At 42.3% G+C, this 7,767-nt stretch overlaps 1 protein-coding gene across 1 annotated transcript in view; it reads left to right on the top strand.

Annotated features, from left to right (window-relative positions):
- The window catches only part of LOC131508755 (GTPase IMAP family member 7-like), a 60,392-nt gene that overhangs the window by 22,239 nt on the left and 30,386 nt on the right, over positions 1-7,767 (top strand). The window lies entirely within an intron of this gene.

Here is a 7,767-nt window from a genome sequence, read left to right as displayed (position 1 = left end):
TCTGACACCAGAAAAATCTCTCCTTACCCTTCCATGCTGTGACATTTGCAGTAAGTAGATGAAAGGTTCTGTCTTGCTAAAACAATAAAGAAACTTCAAAGTTAGATGGGTGACTCTCAGTCACTCACAAGGATTGCAGACATCCCACATCCAAATTATTAGAATTTTTATTCGTCCTTTGTTTTGTCTGTGAACATGACTGAGAGTGTTTACCATATCAGTGACTTTTTGGGAGACGGATTAGAGATTAAGTCTGGAAAACTTAAGATTCTAAATACCCGCTCATTCTAAGATTCATCACCAGTATTCAGAACGCAGTAAAAGCAACACGGAAGAAAAATCCTCTCATGAGAAAACATATGTCAAAGACAAAGTGAGACCAAAGTACTCTTTGCCATCATGCAGTTCTTATGTTCAAAAGTACTTCCTTGTAAGTGACTCATTTGTGTGATAGTATCTCTAGAAAGCAAAGTATTCATGCTCTCTCCTGACTTTTTTCATTTCAGAACCATTTAAAAGATATTTTCTCTCAGAGATATGCAGAAGCATTCTTAATACAATTAACCTGTGTGAGGGCTGTTTGAATGTGCAGCTTACGTGAGCTAATTTCTTTTTTCCCAGCCTTAGGTTCTATTTTGGAAGGTAACACATACCCAGAGAAAAAACGAGTAAATCAAATAAATCATTATCTCTTCACTTGACAATTGAAATATTGCTCACTCACTTCTCTTAACATATTTTATGTCCCAGTTTTCCCTGAAGATGGTTCTATTTCAGTGCTGAAGACTGTGGTATTTCCAGCGTTTAATGTGTCCATGATCCCTGTTGTTGAAATATGTGATAGTCATGACCACGATGGGGAATTTAAACAAGGATTTATAGAAGAAGACCTGAGGAAGGATGTAGGTGTGAAGTCTACTGTGAAGGATGTGTAGGATGTGTCCATGTGGGTGATGGGTAGGATGATCATGCTTCTGTTCAGAGACAGGAAAGTTCAGGGTGACAGGTAAGATTTTCAGGGGAAGGGTAGAGTCAGGAGCAACAGCGTTCAGTTAGGTTTGTGACAAGTTGAATATCAGATGTCAAAGGTAGGGTCCAATATGAATGACCTGCATTAACTTGAAATCTGGGTCCAAAGGTTATGTGAAAGGCTTGGGGTAAATGTGTCAGGGTGTTAACATAAGTATCTCCAATTTCAGCTGAATCTTTCTAATTGCCAATACCCCACAGTCAAAGCTCTATGCCAGAAGATCCACATTGCATGCCCAAAGGAAGAAGCGAGAACCAGTTTTGTGAGATTTAGTCCTTCAATTAATTTCATAGATATTTGAAGAGGTCAAGAGGAAAGGACTTTTTTTTTTAGGTTTTATTTAAGTAATCTCTACACCCATCATGGGGCTCCACCTCATGACCCTGAGATCAAGGGTCGCATGATTTTCCAACTGAGCCAGCCAGGCACCCCAGGAGGAATGATTTTTTTTTTCAATGTATGAAGTTTATTGTCAAATTGGTTTCCATACAACACCCAGTGCTCACCCAAAAGGTGCCCTCCTCAATACCCACCACCTACCCTCCCCTCCCTCCCACCCCCCATCAACCCTCAGTTTGTTTTCAGTTTTTAACAGTCTCTTATGCTTTGGCTCTCTCCCACTCTAACCTCTTTTTGTTTTTTTTCCTTCCACTCCCCCATGGGTTTCTGTTAAGTTTCTCAGGATCCACATAAGAGTGAAAACATATGGTATCTGCCTTTCTCTGTATGGCTTATTTCACTTAGCATCACACTCTCCAGTTCCATCCACGTTGCTACAAAGAGCCAGATTTCATTCTTTCTCACTGGTGTGCACATTTTCTTAAGCACCAATTCTCTGATACAGATTTGTGAGAAAGGACAATGAGATAGGGAGATTTTAATTCTATTTTTAATTCCTCTTGAGTTAATAGTTGCTTTTGTAGGAAAAATGCTTTGAGCAGGCTTATGCAAATGAGTCCCTTAGACTTTAAGTCAATTGCTTCTTGTGGAGCAGTGTGGAGTACACGGGGAACAGCCTACGTAGCAAAATTAAACATAGACGCTGCACAGCTACCTCGTTCTCACCCTCATGGTGAATTCCCTTGACAATCTCCCAACCAAATTTTCATACAATTCTTAATGCTTCTTCATTCCTCCATGAACTGAGGAAAAGACAATATATCTCTTGCTTCCTGAACCTGGAGAGGTGGAATCTGGGACACATGTCTCATTGGCCTATTCTTTCTTCCTCTCTGTTTTCTTTCCCCTAGAAGAAGACAGAGTGTTCTCAGCTTCTATTTTCTGGATATCTACTATATAAAATTCTATTGTGCAGCAAGGGAGCCCTGGGCTTTGTCATGCAAATTGGACAAGTGATAGACTATAGGCAATCCCTTGTAAAGAAACACCACCACCCTGGATTACAAGGCTGTCATGTTTTCACAAATCCTTTCTTTTTTTTTTTTTAGTCTAGAAGCTGTTTCTTCAGGTTTTTCTCTATACTGTATGATGCATTAGAATGTATCAGAGCTATCGGGAAGGCTTGTTAAAGTACAAAGCCTGATTCAGTAGGCTCCGGGTGGAGCTTGAGAATCTGCATTCCCTACAGGTTGTGTTGTTCGCAGGTGTTGCCCATGCTGCTTGTCTGGGACCATAGCTTCAGAGTGACCCCCAGTCGCAAATAATCTCACATTTCAAAGGGACAAAGTCATTTCAATCATATTCAAGGCATTTCCCTCGTTCCAAATGTTACCAGCTAGATTCAGGATACCGAAGACTCCTCCTCTCCAAGATCCTCAAGTATACATGCCAAGAACTAAATTAAATAAGGCAAAATGCCAGATTTCTATCAAAAGTCTAGGACTCCCTAATAAAGAGGGAGTAGAGACCAGAGCAGGGGCCAAAACCCAAAGTTGGAAAACTTTATTCTTCTCCCTGAATGGAACAGAGCTATTCGCATACCCGGGGGCCATCTGACAACCAGATTTACTGTCCAAGAAGGTGACTCAGCTGGGACCTGCCAGAAAGAATTTCTTTGGTGTGTATACAGAATGGAATAAGGGACCAAAAGTGTGGGTCAAGTCTGGCCCCAGTAAGCTAAAATGGAGAAAGTACCATCTGTTTCATGTTTTTAAAAAGTAAAACATAATAGGAAAAAGTGGTCTACTGAACTATCCTAAAATTCTCACATTCTGAAACAGATCAATCACTGTCTTTCATGAGATCATTTATGAAGGGCTCGCAGCAGAGTTTCTGCTTCCCTGGGGTGAAGGTGGAGGGATCAGCACTTTCTCCTCTGAGCCAGAGAGAGGAGAGTCACCTCTTGTATCCTTCTCTGTGTCTTTCAAAAAAAATGCTAATGAGGTGCCTGGGTGGTTCAGTTGGTCAAGCATCTGACTATTGGTTTCCTTTGAAGAGGTCATAATCTCATGGTTTCCTGAGTCTGAGCCCTGAGTAGGGGTCCATGCTGACAGTGGAAGGCCTGCTTGGGATTCTGCCTCTCCTTCTCTCTCTGCCCCTCCTCCTTTGTGCTATCTTGGGCTCTCTCAAAATAATAAATAAACTTTAGGGAAAAAAGGGAGGTGGGATTATACCAGGTGGGCCTGTCTAATAAAAAAATATTTAAAAGTAAGATATTCTCCCACTGGAGAGAATATCCATGTTGAATATCCATATGGAGAGCTGCCTATCAAGAGAGGCAGCCAGGGTGACCCTCTGGGAGGAGGAACTCAGTCCTACAACCACAAGTAACTCAATGCTGCCAACAACTTGAGTTAATTTGGAAAAAGACCCCGGACTCCACAGAGGACACGAGTGAGCAGCTGACTCCTTGACTGAAGCTTCAAGCAACTCTGAGCACAGGACTTAGTCAGGCCTTGCCTAGACTCCAGACCCCCAGAGACGGAGCCAATAAGCGTATGTTGTTTCAAGTTGTTAAGTTGGAGGTCATTTGTTAGGCACCGATAAAAAAGTAATGCACTGGTTATCTTTATAGTGAGTTTCTTTTAAATAGCATGTGGTTGGCCTTGCTTTTTAATCCAGTCCTACAGTCCCTGCTTTTTATTCCGGGGTGTTTAGACCATTTATCACAGTCTACATGGAAGTACTATTAGACCACTTCACATGTCGTTTAAGGAACTTACACTAGTGTACTTAACAATTTCTGCCTCCTGGGTGTTGTCATGCCTGACTTTCACAAACATTGTAGGTCCCTCAATACACTGTTACTATTTTTGTTTTAGACAATTATCTTTTAGAGCTATAAAGTGTAAGCTACAAAATGTCTTTTGTATTATCTTCCTTTTTGCCATTTCTGGAGCTTTTTATTTCTTTAGGTAAATACAAATTTCTGTCTCGTATCACCTTCATTCCTTCTGGATGAGGAACTTCCTCCAAAATTTGTTGTAGCACAGGTAAGTCAACAGTGATTCCGCTCAGCTTCTGTGAGGCAGCCTTTAGCTCACTTTTATATTTGAAAGCTATTTTTATTGCTTAGAGAATTCTGGGCTGACACTTTTGTTCTTTCAGTAATATAAAGATGTCACTCAATTGTCCTCCGGATTGCAAGCTCTGACAAGGAATCATCTGTAATTACAATCTTTATTCCTCTAATATAATGTGCCTTTTACACCCCAGTTATTTTTAAGTCTTCCTCTTTATCTTTGGTTTTTAGCAGTTTCAGTATGAAGTGCCTAGATTTTTATTTGTTTGTTTCTGTATTTAGCCTCCTCAAGCTTCTCTGGGACTCTTAGATCTGTGTCTTGGTGTCTTCCCTTGTTTTTACAAACGTCTGAACCATTAGCTCTTCAAATGTTTCTTCTGTTCATTTTTTTTTTTCTCCTTCTGGTACTTCAGATACATGTGTGTTAACCTGTTTGATTTGCTTTGCAGCTCCCGGATACTCTATTCTCTTTTTCTTTTTCTCACTCATTTTTAACTTTTGTTTTCATTTGAAGAATTTCTATTCTCTCTTCTTCAAATTCACTGACTCATGTTGAGTCAACTGTGTTGATTGATGTACCTGCTAGGGAACACTTCATCTCTGATAGTGCTTTTGACTTTTACCACGTATGTTTGATTCTTATGGCTTTCATCTGTCTGTTGAAATTTCCCCATCTTTTATTTCATGTTGTCCATTTTTTATTCAGTCCTTGTTGTTATTTTAAAATCCCTGTTCAGTTTCTGGACTTTTTCTGAGTCTACCCTGTTGATTGTGTTTTATTTTTGTTCTCCTGCTTTTAAAACAAGTTTCATAATTTTATTAAATTGTAGACATAGGAAGAAAGGAGCAAATGAAATAAAAAATATTGATGCCTAGATACAGAATCCCTTGTCCTCCATCAGGCTGTTAGGGTGGGATTTGAGTCAGCCCACAGGGAGTTGGACTGGTTGGGATTGTTGCTACAATTATCGATGGAGCAGCTAAGGCCCCATATTTCTCTAGGGTGCCTTGAGCTTAGTGTGGGCACTCAGATGCCATGTGGTTTTACTCAGTGTTCTCATCCCGTTTACCTTCAGCTTCCAGTCATCCCTACACACTCTGCTTCCCTGAGTCTCTCCAGGCCCGTGATGGATGGCTGGTGCTTATCAATCATTGCTCCTATGGCGTGTGGGGGCAGGGCAGCACATATGTCTGTTGTCCTGGTCCAGCCTGAGTCTTAAGCATGGCCTGTGCACCTGGGCCTGCGGATGTGGACTTTCTCAGTAGGTCTGACTGTACTAGGGTTCTCAAGAGAAACAGAAACAGGTGGAAAGATACCAATATCTATACCTACCTATCTCTATCTATCTCTCTATCTCTCTATCTCTCTATCTATCTATGGATGTAGACATATATCTATAGATATTGGTATCTTTCCACATTTGCACTTTGTAACTGGCATGTAATCATATCCGACCTTATACTTCAACTAGCTCCCAGGAATATACACACAATACTGTGCAGTATTTATTATTGTGAATAATACCTGTGGAGTATGTATGAGTATGAAATGTATCTGTTTATGAAATCTTTTTTTTTTTAATTCATGAGCATTTACTATTACTTAAAGTTTCCTCTTGGATTTGATGATTCTGTATCACAGTTTTATGGAATTTAACCTACAAAGTGGTTTCATCATATTATTTCATCATACACGAAAGCTATCAAGATGAACATTAATGTGATCATGTCAATAAAGAAATGGAACCCCTTTCGGCCGCACCTCTTGGAGCAGGTGCATAGGGATGGCTCTGAGACAGACACAAGTCCGGGGCCACGTGCCACACCCTGCTCTCTCCGCTACTCCTTCTAACACGCCCTCGCGATGTCCCAAGTAGGGCTTTTTACCCGTGGATGTCGAAGCCTTCCTTTGATTCAAGCATACATTTCCGTATGCGAATTTAAAAGCCATAATACTTATATTTATTTTAACGTCCCATTTCTATATGCAAACAAGACAGAAACAGACAACAATTGGAGGGTGTGTGTGGACACGTGTGCACAAGACAACGTGAAATGAAAGAATGACGGGTTGAAGTCAGCCCCACAGTGCGTGCTCATGCACACGCGGCCCTGGAGGCAGAGCTGAGGACAGCGGCCGTTCCCCCAACCCCAGCCCCCTCCCTTTCTCCCCGTGGGTCCCCGAGTTGCCGGGTTACTGAAGGGATTCCCCCCTCACTCAGAGCCCCCGTGTGAGCCCCGCAGGGCTGCTGAGGAGGCTAAAGACGGAGATTAATGGCGGACTTCCGCCCAGCGGCACTTCACCGAGCCCAGCTCACTGCAAGGGCCACCAGAGCCCTCAGACCTCCTGACCCAGCTCACCACAACCCCGAAGTCCAACGTGCCACCTCCACTCTGGCGCCCCAGGAACTAGTGGCATCTAAGCACAGGCGCGCGGTGTCTTCTAATCCACGTGGAACTGGGATGGCCCTAGGGGTCCCCCCAACAACCACCTTCTCCACGTGGAGCTGCCCCCCACTTCCCGCCAACACCACCTTCCTTCCAGCCCCTGAACCCTGGGCCAGGTGAGTAGGTGCCTCCTGTTGCATCCACACCTCCGGACTAGAGCATGGCTGATTTGAAGAGAGGAGCCAACTTCCTTGAAAGTGTTTTGTCACATTCTGACAGAGCAATAAGGAAACCCTATGGGTTGGTTACACAACCTAAGGATGTCATCTGATTTTCTAATGATGTGGCGGTCAAGCACTTTCATGGGCTGGCCTTCCCCCATTAAACTCCATGGGACCACCATAGCAGTGGAATGTCGGGGTCTGAGGCTTTCCACCAGTGCACCTGTGGCTCCCTCTTTCTCCATTGTGTGAGACGACCTCTGGATTTTGTTTTGTTTAGTTTTGTTTGTTTTGTTTTTTTGCATAGTAATCTATTTGAGAAGCACAATGAAGACATTCCCCAAATTTCGACTTCACTTTGGAAAGACATCAGCCATAATAAATGCTAGAAACTTGAGAACTGTGTTATTTTCACTATAGTTATTTCTCTTTTTTGGCAGTAAATTATTGTAAAGGAAATAAACCGATGTTTCAGAAGTAAACATTAATATGTATGACCCTGACATCACTTTCACCGGTGATAATAAAACATCCAAGGGTCACAAAGGGCCAGATCTAGCTGGGTATGAGAGCTAGGACAGTATTAAGGAGGGTCAGTGTCTGCTTTGGTCTGAATGTTTGTGTCCCCCCACAGGTTTCATATATTGAAAATTTCGTGCCCAAGATGGTTTTAGGAGCTGGGGCCTTAGGAAGGTGAGTCAGTCAAG

Source organism: Neofelis nebulosa, chromosome 4, assembly GCF_028018385.1.
Source record: "Neofelis nebulosa isolate mNeoNeb1 chromosome 4, mNeoNeb1.pri, whole genome shotgun sequence".
Taxonomy (NCBI): domain Eukaryota; kingdom Metazoa; phylum Chordata; class Mammalia; order Carnivora; family Felidae; genus Neofelis; species Neofelis nebulosa.
This window is presented reverse-complemented; position numbering and strand designations above follow the sequence as displayed.